This window comes from Ambystoma mexicanum, chromosome 7p, assembly GCF_040938575.1.
Source record: "Ambystoma mexicanum isolate Mex_15411 chromosome 7p, UKY_AmexF1_1, whole genome shotgun sequence".
In the NCBI taxonomy this organism is placed as follows: domain Eukaryota; kingdom Metazoa; phylum Chordata; class Amphibia; order Caudata; family Ambystomatidae; genus Ambystoma; species Ambystoma mexicanum.
The window spans coordinates 652989877-653011533 of record NC_090939.1 but is presented as its reverse complement, the minus strand read 5'-3'; the positions used below and the strand labels follow the sequence as shown (position 1 = coordinate 653011533).

Below are 21657 nucleotides of genomic sequence, written 5' to 3'. Positions count from 1 at the left end.
AGCTCAGATCCAGGCTCCAGCCGAAATGTTTGTTGACTGCTAATTTTGCACAATCCGTTTCTAGTATTTTGTTGAACGCCAATATACCAATAGCACATTGGTTTGCCAACGGATTTACAAATACGTGCCATTTATTTCCAAAACAGCAAGTCATCCGATTAGTTGTACACTGGGTAACAGAATATTAGATACATGCGAGATAAACACATTATTTATTCTAACACTGATAAGTGATTGGAATTTAAGGGAAGGAAAGTAAACAACTCTTTTCAGTTGTTAGGACAGTTTTTCTGAAGTCGAACTAAGGGCATAGTAAAACCATATAACTGAGACAGTACAAAACTCCACTCTTACTATAAGGCTGTACTGCCTGAGTATTTGGTCAGTCACGTAGAGAGAGCAGCCAGGCTTATCTTAGGAGGGAGAGAGGGCTGTAGTTTGGTACAAAGAAATTGTAGCATGCATATGGTCCATAGAAACTCTGAAACACCATGTATTATAAAAATAAAGAGTTTATTTAAATACAAGTAGGCCAAGGGGAATGTTGGGGAAATAAGTACTATAGATACAATTATACAAACGCAACACAGTGATTGTAAAGTACACAGACCATAGACCATGTTCAGAAAACTAACAATTTCTCGGGAAGTCAGACCTTATCAAACACGTTTAGTATAGGACACACCTATTCATGGAGTGTAAAACCATCAGTTACTTCTAGATTACTTTACAGTAAGTCAAGAGTAGTAGACCCTGTCAGTCATGTAGCGACGCTCAGTTAAGGAATCACTTAGTAAACCAACCCCGTCACCAGGATACCTTTCTGAATAGTGGAACACAAATTAATCGAACAGTATAAATATATAAATACATTTAGGATAAGTTATACCAGGTAAGTAAGACCTTATTGTGTAATATACAATTACAGTTGCTTTCCAGATCAGTGGAACACAGACTAAGGTAAGAAATAACCGTCTACACTAATTTAGGATTGCACCAGGCAGACCATGGTCAGTTAAATCTACAGAACACTTTTTATGAATGGCACACAACTATTCAAGGCAGGTAAAACCCAAGTATGTAATGTATGATTACAGGTGCTTTCCAGATCAGTGGAACACAGACTAAGGTAAGCAATAACTGTCTACACTCATTTAGGATGGCACCATGCAGACCAAGGTAAGTAAAACCTACAATACTCATCAAGAATTGCACACAGCTATTCAAGCTAAGTAAAACCCAAGGCAGATTTGTTTTAGACAGGCTATACAGCAGGTCATTTGAAGCAGTTAGTAAACTTATACACTAATATTCTGAAATAAATAGTTAAGTGAAGCCAACAGCATTACTTTTGGGAAAGAGGCATAACCAATTCACAGGTGAGTAAAATAACCTTACATATACTTTTCAGAATGGCAGAACACATTCAATGTAAGTAAGAACTTTTGTAACTGCTCCCTCTGTGGGACAGTTACCAACCACCCCTTTCACAAGTAACTAACTTTTAATCACTTGCTATACTTCTCAAGACAGAATCCTTTTCTTATCCAGTCCTTCCCTAGTCTATTGCACGAGTTCTCTGAGAGGCAGAAGAGGGGCCCTTGTGATCTAGGAGCCAACTGTAGGCAGAGTGAGATAGGGTCCAGTGGCAGGGAAAGTCGGAGTTCCTGAGAAAGTCTCTTCAAACAAGTAAGTATTTCACGTTAAAAGTTAGTTAGGGTCCAGGGACCTCTGTGAAGTCAACCTAGGAGGATTCCAGCAGTGGGCATCGGTGAACTGGATGAGAGGACTCCCAATCACAAACACCCCAAACCTACACCGGAATCACAAAAGGCTTAAGGTGAGTAAATACTGCAGCCAACACAGTACCTCAGCACAGAAGAAGAGTTGCAGCAGGAGAACTTGAGGATCTGCTGCCAAAAACCCGGTTGATGGATTCCTTTGTCAAGAAGACAGGACTTGGGAAGGGATTTTGCAGCAGGGATCAATGGGGAAGGCTCCAGGCAAGTGTATTTGTGGCTGGATGCCGCTCTGTGGTTTTGGCTCCCTTTTCAGGAGCCAGGAGAAGACTGAATATTTTGCTAGTCGGAGTCTCGTCTCTAATCTAGTCCAGCACTGTGGTGAGGGGGACTTCAAAGACTTAAATCGTGTCTCTGGAGAGCCAGCAGGAGCCCATCAAAATGTCAGCTCGATTCGGAAGACCATGCACCACACAATGGCTCGAGGTCCCAGGGTATTGGGGTACTACAGCCCTGCAAGGTCTCAGCAGGACGTGGGATGGCTCATAATGTATGTCTTCATGCGTCTCGTTGATCCCACCAGATTCTGGGTTGTCGTTTTCAGGACACCTAGGTCGATTGGAAGGAAGGGGTTACAGCAGGCTCGGGTTACACGGCAGGCTCTCCAGTCCCTGGAAATCGCTACGGCCGTAGTTTCTTCGTCGTCCTTTTCGGTTTCAGCTTCAGTGCTCGAATTTTAGCTTCCAGGTTCTGAGTATTGAACAAGAACTACAGCACAACTTCTGCAATCTCTCCCTGCATTTTAAAGAAAGGGGCGGTTTGGCGGTTAAATCGGGACGGTCAGCCCACATTGAGACTGGGCTCCTTTCAGGCAAGGTGCAAAACAAAGGGTTGCAGAGTTTTGGATTCCTCCCTCACGTCCTGCCTTCTCAGAAAGTGGAGCCTTGCAGGGAATACAAAAGATTCCTGCAGAGGACAAAACTCCCACTGAGGTCCTTCCAGCCTAGAATGGCAGGGGAATGCCTCAAACTACAAGCAAGCAAGAAATGGCGAAAAAAGGAGTCCAACATTTTAGAAAAATGTTGGCCCTTCTGTGCATTACCAAGGCTGAATTAACAGCTTGCAAGTAAAAATGACTAAAGGTCATGAAGGTAAAACCTCTGCCACCAGTCATTTAAGCAAGCTTGCAATTGTAACAAAAATGTTACAGGTAAGTAAGACAGTGAATACATTGTATCCCCCAGCACTCCACATAACTTGGGGTGTGATGGCTCACTATATAAAATGTAAAGGGGGATGAAAATCTCTGTACTACTTGGGAACTGTAGTTCAGTTGGATTAAAACGCTATATAAATTCAATAAAATACAAAATACAAATACATGAACAGGTAATTAACAGGAGAGCCCATAGGGGAGACCATGCCTAAGCCCAAAAGTTGTAGGAAACTATAACTTCAACCATACACTATAAGAGAGACATACAACACTCTGCCTCACTTACAAAGCTCTCAACTATCTAGCACCCCCCCTACCTGACTAACGAACTTACCATGAAATCCTCCATCAGAACCACAAGATCTTCCAATACCTTATGTCTCATAGTACCTAGATTTACCTCTAAAAGAGCTGGAGGCTCGAGCTTTACTGTCCTCGCCTCCCAACTCTGGAACACCCTGCCACTGAATATCAAATCATCCAAATCCTTCCATTCGTCCAGGAAACTTGCCATTGGGTGGCTTCTGACAAAGTCAACCTTGAAGTTAGACCTAGCTATAAACTGTACTTACTGTTTATGCCTCATTCATGTCATTATTGGGTGCTATCACCGCCACTGCCTATATTTCCTGTATATAACTGTTGTTCAATTTGTTTTAGTATTTCTGCTTATTACCATGTACTGTGCCTTGTAACCTGTACTAAGCGCCCTTATGCTCCCGGGTCCGGAGCGCTATAGAAATAAAATAAACAAACAAACCAAACAAAAAGGTCACCCATAAAGAGTAAAAGACTAGATGAGGGGGAAAAAGATTCCCCTTAACCTAGGAACAAGGTAAAATAGTTAGCTTTACAAAGCAAAATGTTCTGGGATTGCCAAAGGTCAGGAAGATTTATCAAGGATATGAAATTCTTACCTAACACCGTTCTTTTTTTTATTAGCCACAATGTCCCCGATTTCTTTCCCCCTCTCTCTTCACCTAATGGTGATAGTCTTTTGATAATCGTACCACCTGTCACTTATCCTCCTGTGAAGAAGTTGTTGCAGCATTACCAGAAAAGAGAAACTCTTGAAAGCCACCTCATCTGTGATGCAACCCCCAGTTCTCCTGCTGTCCTTCCAGTACTGTCAAGTAAGTCCGTATTGGGGGAACGCTGGGGGAGCTCTGGGGCATATGCTTCCTACACATATTTGCAGGACACTCAATAGTTGCGTTGAAACGGACACACAGGAAACTGATGAGAAAAAGAAACACACTGCCGAACCACAACAAAATCTTTGAATCCAAGCACTGAGCGGAAGTCATGGCACTGTGTGCTCCAAGGGACACAACCCATCATTTTTAGTTGTGGACCAGGCTACGTAGACAAGCATATGGCAGAGACAGGAATACGTTGCTAGCTCCGGGTTTGTATTTGAGAACTGCAGCTTCCAATCTTTTACACACGATCCGAGAGGAGAGCCAACTCTGAACAAACCAGGCAGTCGCAATGCACCACAGAAATCTGCCATAACCCCTGTGGCTGATTCTAATATGGCTACAAGCATAGGTGTAAGGGAGAATTCTTAGAAATGTGGTAATTCCCTTCTACCTTCGAGACCCCCAGCTCTATTGCTGGACTTTAGGACTTCTAATTTTTATCCTGGAGAGAGTGAGATCTTTTTCCCTCTCTCCTGTATTTTCTTTGATTTGAAGACTGTTTTTCTTTTGGTTTTGGAGTCTGACAAACTCCATAGGCATCGTCTTTTTGCGTTGTGACACAAAGCACCTTCAGTGCAGTGGCACAGGGAAGTCCTTTAGATTGCCCAAAAGTTTAAATACCTTCTCTTGGTTAAACTACTGTTTCCAAGAGCCATAAACTGAAATTGACTTACTTACCTTCTGTAACTTTGTAGACTCAGCACACCCTATCTTACATAGGGTGCTGGAGAGGTTACTTAGTATCCCCTTTGTCTACTTTCTCATGTAACATTTTTAGGTTACCTTTTCTCCAATTAATGGCTGGTGGCAGTGCTTTACTTTTTCCTACCATTGTGCGTTTGCAGCTGCAGTATAGCACCGATCGGTGCCCATTTTGTCAAAATGGCCTGGTCTTCTATTTTCACCATTTCTTGTTGCAAAGGCCCTTCTTGAGATTTACTGTGTGCCAAACCAGGTTTGGTCCCTTTGTTCATTTTGTCTTCGGCAGGGTTCACTGGTGAAGCCTGCCTCTCGCTCCAGTGTGTCTGGCAGGGCAGGAAGCGATGGAGGTTCCCGAAACTCCCTGTGCTTAGTGTCCTTGATTACAGGAATGCACCCAAAGGTGATTGGCCTGCTGGCTGTACTTGGAGGACCGCCACCCTGCTGTGGGAGCGACAGGCTGTGAATTAATAAAGGTGAGGTATTTTGCAAGGAAGGGAGGAGTCAACCACTGGAGGAAGGAATCCGAAGAAAAACTTTGAAGAGAAGCTTGCTGCAACTGCTGGACCATTGGTTTGCCCAGTGAAGCCCTGCTGCAGTGCCGAAGCTCCGAATTTGCCTCGACTAGAGAAGCCCTGCAAAGGACTACTTCTCCCCTTGGGTTGGTGGGACCAATCGACCCCAAGACGAACTGGACTGGAAATCCTTTTTGCTGGCTGTACTTCCATTGCTGCTGCCGAGTGCCAGGGGACAGGAACACCAGAATTGAGTGCATCGTTTTTAAGCCAGACCCAAGCTCCAGGAAGACCCTCTGGACTCCCTCGAAGCAGGGCTGACCAAGCCCGAGTCCCCTCAACAGAGTGCTGGACCCCACAAGCAAGAAAAGTCCACAAGGTGTCCAAGAACCACTGTGGTGCTATTTTCGAGAAGCTGAAACTGCAAAGTGCTGCTGCTCTGAACTTTGCCCATTGCTGCCGCTGACCTTCGAATGGGTGCAAGACGTCCTCCCTCTTGGCCCCATGACTGAGGCCCAGGAACAGGATCTGCCATACTACAACAGGAATATAAGTCAGCGGGGACCAATTTCTTCAGACCTAAGGTACTGTGAACTAAAGGGCACTTACCTCTTGTTGTGTAGCTTGCTTCCTTTCAGTTGAGACTTGTATTTGCTGCTTTTTGCAGAGTTGCTTGCAGCTTTGCCCATCACAAGCCTCTGAGCTTGTGGCCCAACCGTGATTCCTTTTGTTAAAAAAAAAAAACTCTCATAACATTGTGCAAGACTTTATACTTACCTTCAAGAAGTGCCTCAGCTCCCCTAGACTTTGTTCAATTGACATTGGCTGTCCTATCTCCCTGAAGACTATTCTAACCTCTGACTTTGTGTTTTGATCCGTCCCTACAAAAAGTCATACATTCTTTACTTGTATAGCTGGGAAAGGGTTAATCTACATTACATTGGGGGGATTAAATGTGCTTACCTGTTTGAGAAACTTGTTAACTATTGTTTCCTTCCCTAACCCTTTCCTTTTTGACACCAAACTCAGTATTGCTCTTAATGTACCAGTGATATATCAATGTCCTAGTTATTGAAGTCTCCTCAGGGTGTAGAAAATGTCTGTGTGCCGTCCCAAAATGGCATCTACTGATTTTTTGAAACTGAGTGTGTATTTTGAAGTATATTTAAGTGTTACATATTTTCTCCCTTCTAAAGGTTTATTTTAAAACTGTTAAATTAATAAATCATTGTTTAATCAAGAAACCTTGAGTGTAAGTTGTATTTTGATACGTGTCACTGTGAAACTCTATGTTGCAACCCTACAGCTCACATTGACCCCTCTTGAGATGAGCCTGGCTGCTCAGTCACTCTACCAACTTGTGTAGTACAGAGGTTGGGTTACCTATTGCCAAGAGTACAAGGCTGGTGCAGTCTCCCACAGGGTACTGCATTCAATCTTGCCTAACAATAAGGCTCAAGCTTCCACAATTTCCAAATATCCTCATCCGGAGATGCAGAGGGGCTACTATGCTTTCTTTTCTTTTATGATGCATGGGAAACTACTACCAAAAGGTTTCAGTGCTCAACCCAAACCACAATCAGAAATCTTCTATCCAGAATGACTTTCCATTTGGAACATTAAAGTTTTCAGTTTTTATGAAATATTACTTTTTTCGGACTTCAAGTGGGGGACGATTCCATACCAAATCCAAGAGGTGCCCTGGTACAATAACTGTGAGTGACTTTATTGGATACTATCCTGGACTTTCAGTTTCTAGATCAGGGTGTCAGCCTTAGTTTTGGGATCATAGGTCCTACAAGGGGATACATCGTATTGTTTAACCCGTCCCGCTTTTAGTTTTATATCCCCTGATGGGCATTCTGCCAATTCCCTGATCTTTAATAAAACTGTGACCTTTGCTTCTAGTGCTTGTGCGTTTTGTGGACTCTTTTGTGACACTCTGACATTGTCTCGGGAGGATAGCTCAGCGGCAACGTGCTCGCCTTGGCAGAAAAACGCCACGAGCAAAACTGATTCGATCCCTGGGTCCACGCTTAGAAACCTCTGGGTATTAAGCATCTTATAAATAACCCTTCATATCATACATGCTTCCCGACACAGCCCAAATTCCATTTGCTTCTCTTTAGCCCTCACCATGGTTAAAACCAGGAGCACATGCTTTAAGCAGTAAAATTCCATGGGGTGGTTGTTTGCCCTTCTGAGACCTGCGTTTTTTTGTCTATATTTTGTCTATATTATCTCTTCACATTCACAACAGGGCTCCTCTGCTTTTTTTTGTTTTGTTGCGGCACAGTTTATTCAATAGCACTCTTGTCCAGGTTACTGCAGTGGAAGAAAGATTTTCAATGAATCCCACTGACCTATCTCTATATTTGAGTGCAATTCAGCATGGGGACACTGCAAGAAGTGCCATTTCAGTTCCAAAAAAAAGGTTGGCGCAAAAAAAAAGGGGGATTACATGGCAACATTGGACATGAAAGATGCCTATTTTCATATTTCCATGTTCCCAGTGCACAGAAAGTACTTGCGCTTCAAGGTGGGCAGTCAGCACTACCAGTTCAAGGTAATGCCCTTCGGGATATCCTCGGCTCTAAGGGTATTCACCAAGGTGGTGGCGGCAGCACACCTACGCAGGGAGGCAATCCCGGTGTACCCTTACCTGGACGACTGGCTCATCACGGGGGAGACCCTAGTAATTTGCAGAACAAACATTCAAAGGACGATCAACCTCCTCTTCGAATTAGGCTTCTCAATAAACGAGAAGAAGTAAAGTCTGGTGCCAAGCACCTCCAAACAGTTCCTAGGAGCTATCCTAGACACGCAGGAGGGGTTGACCTTTCCATCAGAGGAAGGAATTCTGAATATACTGCTGCAAATTCCGCAATATCAGGCCGGTCGCCAAATAACGGTACGCAAAGCAATGCGTTTGCTAGGCATGATGGCGTCATGTATTTACTTGGTCCCCCACGCGCGCATGCGTCCCATGCAGGAATGGTTGGCGAAACAGTGGTCTCAGGCAAGTGGTCAGTGGGACGATCTAGTGGTCGTTTCGCCAACACTGGTATAAAGCCTTCACTGGTGGACAAGAGAATATCTGTCCAAGGGGAAACCCTTTTACGATCCCGAGATACAGGCGGTAGTCACAACCGATGCATGCCTGACAGGGTGGGGAGCTCACCTCCTCCATCACACAGCTCAGGGTCTCTGGTCTCACTCAGTGGCCAAGAATCACATCAACCTGCTAGAGCTTCTGGCAGTATTCAGAGCTCTTCAAGCATTCGAGACCTACCTGCTGAATATGTTAGTGCAGATCCGGACGGACAGCACTACAGCCATGTTTTACATAAACAAGCAGGGAGGGACTTGTTCGCCAAATCTGTCCAAGCTTGCCCAGAAAATCTGGATATGGGCACTCAGATGGAAGATCTTCCTGTCATCTCAACATGTTCCAGGGGAACTGAATTCTCTGGCGGAGGCTTTGAGCAGAGATCTCCTCCCAGAGGAACACGAATGGTGTCTACACAGAGAAATCGTAGAAGATATCTTCTCTCAGTGGGGTTTCCCCACTATAGACCTATTCGCCACAAGCAAAACAGACAGTGCGCAGGATTTGCATCCAGGTTCCCCCAGCCAGACTCCCAGGGGAACGCCATGTGGATGAACTGGTCAGGGATGTTTGCGTACGCTTTTCCACCAACACCTCATCAGGAAGGTGGTCAACAAGATGAACAGAGAGTCAATGACGCTTGTCCTAGTTGCTCCCATGTGGGCGAGACAACCGTGGTTTCCACACCTACGCAGACTAGCGGTGTGTGAACCCATCAGACTCCCGGGCTGGTACAACCTACTGTCCCAGCACCAAGGTCAAACAGTGCATCGTCAACCCAACTCAATGAACCTAGCAGCATGGCTCCTGAGGTCATAGAGTTCGGACATCTCAGATTATCTCAGAGGTGTATGGACATCCTAAAGGAATCTAGGTAGCCAAACACGAGGCACTGCTACTTTGACAAATGGAAACGATTCGTTATCTGGTGCCAGAATAAGCAAGTCAACCCAGTTGATTGCATCCTTCCACAATTGTCACATACATGCTCCACCTGCTGGATGCAGGACTGGTATTTAACTCTCTGAAGGTACACCTGGCAGCACTGTCAGCATACACCACATCCCGTAACAAGGTGTCGTGGTGGAAGATACCTGTGGTTCAAGCTTTCATGGAAGGAGTAAAGAGACTTCACCCTCCTATTTCAAACCCACCACCAGGATGGGACGTTAACGTGGTGCTATCTAAACGCATGGGCCCCCCATTCGAACCCATGCATAAAAGCAGTCTCAAACACCTGACTTATAAGACAGCCTTTTTAGTAGCAATAACATCTATAAGAAGGGTCAGTGATATTCAGGCTCTCAGTGCAGGATCCATTCTTTACAGTTCATAAAGATAAACTGGTTTTAAGTACACACCCTAGGTTCTCACCTAAGTTTATTTCTAAATTCCATGTGAACCAGTCCATCGAGCTTCCGGCTTTCTTCCAAGACCCACAAAGCTCGGCTGAAGTGAAACTACACACACTAGATGTGCGTAGGGCAGTCCTCTACTATGTAAACAAGACCAGACCGCTAAGGAAAACAGATCAGCTGTTTGTCTCGGTAGCTACAGGCAGAGAGGGAGATTGCGTCTCTAAAGGTGCCATCTCCAAGTGGATTGTCAACTGTATCCAGTTGTGTTACTCTCTTTCTGACAAAACTCTGCCTTTCACGCCAAGAGCCCACTCTGCTAGAGGCATTGGGGCCACTCTGGCTTTCATTGCAAATGTACCCCTTGGCACCATTTGCAAAGCAGCTACTTGGAGCTCTATTCACACCTTTACTCAGCACTACTGCATTGACACCCATTCCAAGACAGATACTCAAGTGGGACAAGCGGTTTTAAGACATTTATTTGCTCATGACCCTTCTCACATCCCACCTTCTTCTAACACTGCTTGCTAATCTACATTACTCACCGTAATCGTATTTCTGATGTTTGTATCTGCTTAGATTCACATGCGACCCACCCTTCCTCCCCTCTGAGGGAAGGCGCATGGATGCTTGTAGTCTTATCTATCTGCTTGGATTATCTGTACTCGCGCTACTCCTCATGCTACCTCATGTCAGAAAAAATACAATCTGAGGGTCCAAGACGCGTGAGGGATCATGGGTACAGTGGACGTCACACTCGGGATAGTATTACTGGCACGCCCTGTGTCGACGCCCATTTTCGAGTTTCAAAAAACAAACTGTAATACTCTGCAGCTTTTGAAATATTTCCACTAGATATCGGCCTATCCACAGCATGTGAATCTAAGCAGATACAAGCATCAGAAATACGATTACGGTGAGTAATGTATCATATATATCCTAATTTCTGAGGCTTGTGGAATCTGCTTAGATCACATGCTGTCCATAGGCCGACATCTAGTGGAAGCTGCAGAGTATTACAGATGTTCTTGAAACCCAAAAAGGGACGACAGGGCGTGCCAGTAATACTATCCCTAATGTGACGTCCACTGTACCGATGATCCCTCACGCGTCGAGGTCCCTCAGATTGTTTTTTTCCACCATTCTAGACAGACGTGTAAAAGCAGAGTTTGTCTTTCGGCATAAAGCCATTGACTTATTTCAAATTAACAATAGTATTTCTTTCTATCCTTCTCTTCACTGACTTCTGAAACACAATGCCGGTGAAGACAAATTTCTGCCCTTCGAAGACTACCGTGACGGACCGTCGACCTTGGAAGGCCGCCCCAGGCCTCGGCCCAGACAGTAGGGAGAGAGGGGGAGGTTGTTTTAGGAAATGTATATGCCCCCATTCCTATACTTTTTTTTCGCCCAGCTGCCATAGTCCGTAGTTATGGACAAAACCCCATTTAAGTTCTGACCGAAGTGCAACTGTAAATTCCCATGGGTAGACAGACATATAAAACGTCTTGTCGAGCGTGTAGGCTCTTGAAGCCGAAGACGTTAAAGGACCGCTCCACAAAACGCTGGGCCCACTATGCTAGGCAGCTCGACCCAGAGGACAGGCCGGTGGCCATGTTATGGGGACTACACCTGGCGGCAGAGGCACTACAAGTACACCCACCATTAAACACACAACCTCAAGTCGAGATTCGACACATGGGTCGAGTGATCGACAACGATCGGCACCCAGGGAAAGATCCGTTGAGTCCCTGTCCTCTGGGCACTCGCTCATGGCCCAACCGTTGAAAGACGGCAAGGGTGTCGTCCGTAAAACTCCTACCAAAGGCCTCTTGTCCACAGACGAAGCCTCGGCCCCCACATCTGAAATTCGACCCTCTGCGTCAATTCAACCAGTAGGCCTCAAAAAGTCTGATAAACATGTCTCTGGACCCCAGGGAAGGGGGAAGGAACACAGGAAAAAGACCTTGGACACCTCACAGGGAAAAAAACACTCAGACAAACCAAGGGAATGTAGGCCCATAGAAAAACCTAAAGAATCTAGGCCCTCATCTCATAAGGAGAAACAAAAATCTAAGGTAACACCTCCCACAGATGAGGATTTAAGACTTCCTTCTCAACCTTTAGTAATTCCAAATTCTAAAGAATGGTCTTCTCAGGACATCGACTGGGTGATGAAAAGAATGACCTTTATGGCCAATTTCTACAAAAAAGACCCTGCATACTTCCAGAGTTTTCACTACCCCCACTCCCCCCCCACACACCTCCGGCCTCCTGACCTCGGCACTCTGCGGATCTAAAGCTTCAGCCTGTTTTACCTACTTTCCCCCCTTCTAAAAGGTCTCGTACAGAGGTTCCTTTACAGAGTACAGTCAGACCTCTATGACCTAGAGCAGAGTCCAAAAATGAAGATCTCTTTTTATAGAGACAGCTGACCCTCAATTCGATGAGGAGACAGCAGACCCTTATTATGGGGATGATGAAGGCCAAGAGGCTGAGCCAGAGGCCAATATGTACAATATAGACTCTCCAATTGACCAAAAGGCCCCTATTGTTGACTCTCCGATTGATAATCAGCCCCTTCTTAATGAGATGCTAGCCAAGGCGGCTGAGCACTTTCAGATTGACACTCAAGAGGTACAGGAGGACAAGGACTTTGCGGAGCAAATCCTTGGAAACCAGAAAATGGTGGCACAGTTTATTCTGCTACTGAAGTCAGTACAGTGTAGAATACTACCGTCATTAGAAGCCCCTAACCTTACACGGGCTGTATACCCACGTGTAGTTTATTTAAACCCGCCCCTTCAGACCTATCATATTAGAGGGCAGCTGAGGCCAGACTCATTAGTTGTGACCACAACTAGAAAAAGAGTGCCCCCCCCTTGCTTCCTCGGAAGCCCCACCCGATAAAGCAAAAGAATTTACGCTATTGGTAGGAATGTTTCCTCCTCTGCGATTTATCAAACCAGAATTGCGAACAATGCAACACTTTTAGCCAGCTACATCTGCCACAAGTGGGAAGAAGTGTCGGCTTTACTTTAGTCTGCCCCAGTGCCACTGAAGTCCCAGCTAGCACAAGTGGCTGCAGATGGGAGGGCGGTGTCCAGTTGTTTACTGAAGACCAACTTTGACGCAGCGGGCAATACCGGAAGAATTATTGCTCAGGGTACTGTTATTAAGAGGCATGCGTGGCTATGCCAGTCAGGGTCCAGGCCTGAGACGCAGGCCACTCTAATAAACATGCCTGTTGAACCGAACATGCTCTTCGGTAAAGCCGTCGAAGACGTCCTTAAAACGGCGAAGGATGAATATGACACGCATAAATTGTTGGGTCAACTCGCCAACAAGCCTTCCAGCCAGAGGGAGAATGGCAATTTTTGCCATTTTCGCAGCCAAGGTTTTCAACGGGGATCCAGCTACAATCAGAACCAGGGCTCCTCATGGGGAAGTAGTCCAGGTCAATCCTCCCAGGGCTATCCCAGAGGACAACGCAGAGGTCGTGATCGCGGAAGGGGCAACCCCTCTCGAGGTGGCACACCATCGCAGAAGCAGCAGTGACATTCCACTTCAGGTGCCTTCCATGCCTCCCCAGTAGGACGACGCATTTCCAGTTTCACCCGCGCATGGGAGGGAATCGCCTCAGACAGATGGGTGCTGTCCACAGTAGCAGGCGGATACTGTATAGAACTGCTCCAACGACCACCCCCCACGACAGAAGATCCACTCAGAAGAACACCAGCGTATCCTTCTCGAGGAGATAGCCACACTTCTAATAAAGGATGCCATCGAAGTCGCCCCGGCCAACCAGATAAACCGGGGTATTTATTCAACATACTTCCTTGTGCCAAAGAAAGATTTAACAATGCGCCCAGTATTAGATTTACGCCCTGCAAACAAGTATGTCAAGCCACAAAGGTTCTGCATGACTACGCTACAAGAGGTAATCCCGCTACTTAAAAAGGGGGATTACATGGCAACACTGGATATGAAAGATGCCTATTTTCCTATTTCAATGTTCCCAGCTCACAGAAGATTCTTGCGTTTCAAGATAGCGAACCAGCACTACCAATTGAAGGTGCTGCCCTTCGGAATAGCATCTGTTCCAAGGGTATTCACGAAGGTACTGGCGGTGGTGGCAGCGCACCTGCGCAGGGAGGCAATCCCAGTGTACCCTTACCTGGACGACTAGCTCATTACAGGGGAGTCCCCCCTGATTTGCAGACAAAACATTCAAAGGACAATCAACCTTATCTTTGAATTGGGCTTCTCCATCAACGAGAAAAAGTCAAGCCCAGTGCCAAGCACTTCAAAACAGTTCCTAGGAGCTGTCTTAAACACACAAGAGGGGTTGGTCTTTCCTTCAGAGGAAAGAATACAAAATGTGTTACTGCAAATACTGCATTATTGGGCCGGCCGCCAGATAAGGGTGCGCAAAGCTATGCGTTTATTAGCCATGATGGCATCTTGCATTTACCTGGTTCCTTATGGGCGCCTGCACATGCGACCCATGCAGGAGTGATGGGCAAAACAGTGGTCTCAGCAAGTGGTCAGTGGGACGATCTAGTGATCGATTCGCCAGCACTTGTAGAAAGTCTCCGCTGGTGGACAAGGGAAAATCTAATGAAGGGCAAACCTTCTATGATCCAGAGATGCAGGTGATTGTCAGGACGGATGCCTCTCTAGCGGGGTGGGGGGGGGCTCACTACCTTCACCACACAGTTCAGGGTCTGGGGTCTTGCACTGTAGCTCAGAACCACATCAACCTGCTAGAGCCACTAGCAGTATTCAAAGCCCTTCAAGCATTTGAATCCTTTTAAAAAGACGATCTGTGCAGATCCTAACAGACAGCACTATGGCAATGTTTTAGATCAACAAACGGGGGTACAGGTTCTCCAAATCCGTCCAGACTTGTGCAGCAAATTTGGAAATGGGCACTCAAACGGAAGATGTTCCTATCGTCACAGCATGTTCCAGGGGAACTCGACTCTCTGGCAGACTCATTAAGCGGAGATCCCCTTCCAGTAGAACACAAATGGCGTCTACAAGAAGGAGTCGTAGAACACCTCTTCTCTCAATGGGGTTTTCCCACAATAGACTTGTTCGCTACAAGCAAACAGTCAATGCCCATACTTCGCATCCAGGTTCCCCCAGCCAGGCTCCAAGGGGAACGCCCTATGGATGAAATGGTCAGGGAAATTTGCATACGCTTTTCCCCCAAAACCTCTTATGAGGAAGGTGGTCAACAAGATGCACAAGGAACCTATGACGCTTATCCTAGTTGCTCCTATGTGGCAAAGACAACCATGGTATCCACATCTGCGCAAACTGGTGATGTGCGATCCCATCAAACTCTAGTGCCAGTACTCCCACAGCACAAGGGACTTATAGTGCACCCACTGCCTCACTCAATTAACTTGGCAGCATGGATCCTGAGGTCATAGAGTTCGGACATCACAACCTGCCACAGAGATGCATGGATTTCTGGAAAGATTCAAGAAAGCCAAACACTAGGCACTGTTACTTTGACAAATGGAGGAGATTCGTAATTTGGTGCCAGTCTAAACAAATCAACCTCATAGAATGTACTCCATCCCACATTCTAACTTATATGCTCCATTTGCTAGATACAGGGTTAGTATTCAAATCTCTAAAGGTCCACCTGGCTGCTTTATCAGCCTACACAACTTCCCATAATAAGGTCTCATGGTGGAAAGTACCGGTCATTAAAGCATTCATGGACGGAGTAGAGACTACACCCTCCAATTTCTAACCCACCGCCAGGATGGGATCTCAATGTGGTACTTGCTAAGCTCATGGGATCCCCTTTCGAGCCTATGCACAAGTCTAGTCTCGAGCACCTGACTTATAAAACTGCTTTATTAGAAGAAGAGTTAGTGAAATCCAAGCATTGTCAGTGCAGGATCCTTTCTTTGTTGTACACAAGGACAAACTGGTTTTACGTACTCACCCTAGGTTCTCCCATAAGTTAATCTCTAAATTTCACGTAAACCAGTCCATTGAGCTACCAGCTTTCTTCCAGGAACCCACCAGCTCAGCTGAGGTAAAACTCCATACACTAGATGTGAGGAGAGCGGTACTCTACGATGAGGACAAGACCAGACCGCTAAGGAAAACAGATCAACTGTTTGTCTCCATGGCGCCAGGCAGAGAAGGAGACCTCATTTCAAAGAATGCCATCGCTGGGTGGATAGTCAGATGTATAGAATTATGCTATTCCCTATCAGACAAGACACTGCCTTTTACGCCCTGAGCTCACTCCACAAGGAGCAAAGGAGCCACTCTGGCCTTCATTGCAAATGTCCCTCTAGACAGCATTTGCAAAGCAGCTACATGGAGCTCAATACACACTTTCACTCGGCACTACTGCATTGTCACATATTCCAAGACAGATACACAAGTGGGACAAGCGGTTCTAAGACATTTGTTCGCCCATGAACCTTCTCATATCCCACCAGCTTCTTCTAATACTGCTTGCTAATCTATGCACAGCATGTGATCTAAGCAGATTCCACAAGCCTCAGAAGGGATACATTACTCACTGTAATCTTATTTCTGATGCTTGTATCTGCTTAGATTCACATGCGCACACCCTTCCTCCCCTCAGAGAGAAGGCGCATGGATGTTTATGAGCTTGTCGGATACGGATCTGCTTGGATACAACTGTACTCTCGCTACACCATATGCTACCTCATGTCTGAAAAATAACAATCTGAGGGACCTCGACACATGAGGGATCATGGGTACAGTGGACGTCGCACTAGGGATAGTTTTACTGGCACACCCTGTCGACGTCCCGTTTTGAAAATAACTGTAATACTCAGCAGCTTCCACTAGATGTTGGCCTATGCACACCATGTGAATCTAAACAGATACAAGCATCAGAAATACAATTACGGTGAGTAATGTATCCATATATGTTCAAAAGGGACAGAGAGATACAGGCCGCCTAGGGGACTCTGTAACTGATGGATCCTGGGTCAGAGCAGGCTGTAATCGAACATATTCTAGATGTTCTTTCGCTTAGAAAGGAGCTTATCCATTCAATGGTGTGGCTGGAACAGTTTCCCGTATCAGCTACTGTTTCTAACAGTCTTGAATGATCCCGGAGGTCGAATGCAGCTGAGAGATCTAGTATAAGTAAACCAGTTTTACCCTCGTCTAGTTTCTCCAACATTTGTGTCTGCAAGTCCAGTAAAGCTCTTTCCGTCCCATAATAGCTACAGAACCCCGATGTTTGTGGTGGAAAGTGGATGCAAATTCAAAATGTGCCTGTAGTTGAGCAAAAGCTTGAAGACGTAATCTTATTCTTGGTATCGATGCCGGTCGGGTGCTCATATTGTGGGTCTATATCATTTTGTTTGTTTTTGGATTTTACAGCGGGCCAGTTGAACTTTGTCCTGGAAAGCTTTTGCACATTGTCAGTCATCTTTATTCGGGACAATAAAGTGGGTGAGGTGGTAGGTTTTCTCCATAATTTGTATAGTTTAAACAGTTTCAATTTGGACTTCACAATAAAGATTTTTGTCAAAGGTTCCAGCTGGTCCTGCCGTGACTGAATGGATAAGGTGGTGTGGATAATATGAGTTGTTTAATTGATAATTACTGATGTGGCAAATAATTTGCCCTGGTGCCCATTTGATTATCAGGCATCTAAGCTTCTTATAGGAGCTGTTGGAATGCCGAACTCTCCAATTTGTGTTATCAGAGACACGACTCCTGTATTACAAGCTCTTGAAGGTGGAATATGGCAGCCAGACTATCTACTAGCCATGTTAGATGTAAAGACTCTTTACACTTCGATTGAGCACAGCCTAGCAATCCTACAAGCAAATGTCTGCCTCATATTTAGAGCATTTAGAAACAAAGGATTTCTTGAAATTCACACTTGACCCCTTAATTGCAGAGGGCGAGCTATCTCGTCTGCACTATGTTCACAGTGCGGAGGATGCAATAGCTCGTCCTCTGCACTACTCACCTCTAGCGGTGTGGGGGGGGGTCTCACCTGCCCTGTTGCTGCGCTGCTCCCACCGATGCCCAGGCTGTGAAGAGGATCTCCCCTTCACAGCCTGTGGCTCGGGGTGCAGCTGTGATGACGTCTGTGCACGCTACGCGCACCGACGTCATTAGGAAATCTAATTTGCAAAAGATTTCAGCGTGTAAATTTCGCAGACATGCTTTTGCGTGCTGCAAGGGCATTTTATGTCCAATTTCCTTGAGCGAGGGCACGTTGGAAAGGACATCATCGACCAGCAATGACCACTAAGCCACCAGGACATTGCTTTTGGGGGTGGGGGGACCCCTGCACCAGGCCAAACGGCCCCCCCACCAAAAATAAATAAAAATGGCTCAATGTTTCGCTGCCTTTGGGGGCAGATGGGTGCTATTTTGCTCCCATTTGCCTCCAAGCAAGGCAAAACAGCATTACACAACATATATTGGAATGCTTGGGGATCCCCTTAGGATTCCTCCCCCAAGGATTGGCAGACCCTTGCTGGTTCCCTGGGAGGGTCGGTGGAGGGGGGGGGGTTGGGGTTGGTTCTGTCCCCATTTTGCCACCCCTAGGAAGCAACAAGGATCGCTTGGACACCAGCGATATGCTCTTGCGGGTGGGATCTCTGTGGACCCACCCCCCTGGCCAATCTGTCTCCACCTCCCAAAAATGCCAACACAATGATATAATGTTGTTTTACCTTATTTGGGGGCAAGTTAGTGCTGTTTTGCAACTATATGCCCCCAAGGAAGGCAAAACATAGGGCAATTTTGCCAGAGGCACACTTGAGGGGCGGGGGCATCAGGGGGCAGGGGCATCAGCGCTCTGGCCCTATGCCTGTAGGGACAGCCTCCTCAGGAATCTCCCAATGGAGGGGCAGATCCTTTCTGCTTCCCTGGGAGGGGCAACATTGAGGGTCTGGTCCCATTTTGACAACCCTGGCAAAAAGTAAGGATCACTATGCCACCAGGGAAAATATTTTGGGGTTCGAGGCTGTTTCGCCTGTTGCCCGTTGCTGTACCCCAGGCCGTCCTGGATCTCTGGCTGGTCCATGTTATAGCTTTGGAATGGGGACCCTTTGGGGCCTCACTGGGACTGCCGCTGTGCTGGGGCGCGGTCGAGCCATGTGAGGCAGTAGCCCAAGGCTGAGAGCTGCACCCCGGAAGTCCTAGAACTCTGGCTAGGCTGTGTTACAGCTTTCCCTTTCAGGGAGGGTGGGTGACTCTGCCAGGGCTCCCTGACACAGCCGCTGAGCTGGGGGTGGGGTCGACCCATGTGCAAGGCAGATGCCCAAGGCCGGGGCCAGCAGCCACAGCCGTCTTGGAGCTCTTGCCATGCTGCATTACTTTGCTCTCCATGGGAGGGATGGGGGACCATGGCAGGGCTCCCTGGGACTGCCACTGGGCTTGGGGACAGTTGACCCACATGGGAGACGGGTACCCAAGGCCTGGGACATTACCCCGAGCCATCCTGGAGCTCTGGCTGCACTGCCTTACAGATATTCCTTCCGGGGAGGGATATGGACCTTGCCAGGGCTCCTTAGGAGCGCTGCTGGGCTTGGGAATGGTCAACCCACATGGGAGACAGGCGGCCAAGGCCAGGGGCAGCAACCCTGGCCATCCTGCAGTATTGCTTTTCCCTTTGGGGAGGGAAGGTGACCCTACCGGGGCTTCCTGGGACTGCCGCTGGACTTGGGGACAGTCAATTCTTTTTCTTTTCCACCCAGGTAAGTGCACCCACTCATGTGAGGTACCGTTTTCTTAGGGACACCTGTGGGAATGTAGTACTTGTGGTGTTGCTGGCGTGTTTCTGGTGGCAAATGTCTGAAAGTTGTTTTTCTCCCTACATTTTGGACTTTGCCGGGCCTTGTGGGTAATTAAATCTAGTGCAATTTGCGCAAGTAAGACCTTTGGATTCCCACTGGTGTCTTCTTTTGAGAAATGCATAGGGTTCCCTGTTTTCCTTGGTGGGTGTGACACCCCAGCTACCATCTGTGGGTTGTCCAAAAAGCCAAATCCAGTCTTCGCCAGGGCGCTTGATGTACAAGTGGTTTAGCCTTTTCCCTTTGTGCCCAGGTAGGTGCACCCACACATGTGAGGTACCGTTTTCATCTTGACACCTGTGGGAACGCGGGAGGGTAGGACAGTTGTTTTCTATTGGTTTTGATAACGTTTTCCTACATGTCCTACTGCTTTCTTACAGTCCTTTAATTTCCCAAATGTGACCTACATTTAGTCACTGCTTTAGTCACACTACGCTTTTGTAACCTGTGCAAGTCACCTATCCTTCAAAAGGTCTCCCTGTGCTGTTTCAAAAAATGTATGCTTTCCATTCTTCACCACATTCATTTTTCCTTATTTTCAAATGCTAAGTACGCCTGTTTAGGCCGTCTGCATAAAAATCCTGTATACCATGGCTCAGTTTTTGGCTCGTGCTAATGCTTGCTTTTTCTCAAATTTCACAGAAGCCCTTACCTTACAAGTGCAAACATGTCCAGTCCATACTTTGTTTCTGTCACTTTTCCTTTTTCTTCCCAAACTATGGGAATTTGAGGTACATAGTTGTTGCCTGACCTGCGCAAATGACCCCTTCCTGAATGCGGAATTGTGCCTACTTTTCAGAAATATATGCCCTTTTCTGTGTTCCTGTTTCACTTTCCTACCCTCTTTCATTACGTCCAAGCATGTCCTATTAAAAAAAGGGAAAAATCACCTACCTCTCACATAACTGATGGTACCCTTATGAAAAATGTTTTGTTTCCAGTCACCCTTTTCTTGAATGGTTGGAAAATGGCTTCTTTGTACATCATTTTATTGTCATTTTCTGAAAAAACTCATCATTTTGTCACTTTTTTGTTACCTTCTCAACCCCCCCTACAGCAAACGACTAATTCCTGGTGGCGTTATGGCCGCCTAAATATGCGAAGAAAGGGTGCACATTTGGCCGGGATATCACTTGTAACAACAACGTTACAAGGTATGGAATGCGACATACCGAAAGATACAAAAAAAGGTCTCAGCAGTGGCACTGGGAGCAAGACCCCTCAGCAGTTGAGGGGCTAAACATAACACTTTCTCTTCAACCAATAGGACTATTTACAAACCAAGGGTGTTGCTATGGGGCAACATATGCAGCCTCTCTGGTGAACCTCTTCCTGGTCCAATTCGAAGAATTCTTCACCTTAACAGACAACAAATTTACCGCCAACATCATTACCTGCCATAGATGTATTGATGAGGTAATATTGATTTGGCAAGGTACTGAGCAACGATTCAAAGATTTTGGAAATGTTTTGAACAAGAATTATTTTTCGCCTGGAACAAATCTGGCACAGCGATGGTACATGTATAGACCTCCTAGATCTTTTTTTATATGTAAAACACGACAAATTACACACCCAAGCATTTAGAAAACCTACAGAAGTGAATTATACTCAATATGCCACGAGTTGTCATAGACATTCTTCAGTAGATAATATCCCGGTAGGTGAGTTTCATGGCACAAAAAAACTGTAGCAAGGAAATACATTTTCAAGAAGAATGTGATATTATAACCAAAAGATTTGCAGACGGATGACCCCCTAAACAATCTGTAACCAAAGCACAGAACAAGATCACTAATATCACTAGACAGTCAACATTCATTACCAAAACTAAGATAGTGAAAATATCCATTATCAGAATTATCACCAAATATTCAAAAGACTACAAGCTACTTTACCAACTAACCAGTAGGCACTGGCATCTTCTACGTATGGATCTTGAGCTACGGGAAGTGATAAACCCGAGCTAAAGTTAGTCCATATTTT

General features: G+C 46.1%; 1 protein-coding gene across 1 annotated transcript in view; it reads left to right on the top strand.

The window, feature by feature from the left end:
• Window positions 1-21657, top strand: part of LONRF2 (LON peptidase N-terminal domain and ring finger 2) — an 882740-nt gene that overhangs the window by 649678 nt on the left and 211405 nt on the right. The window lies entirely within an intron of this gene.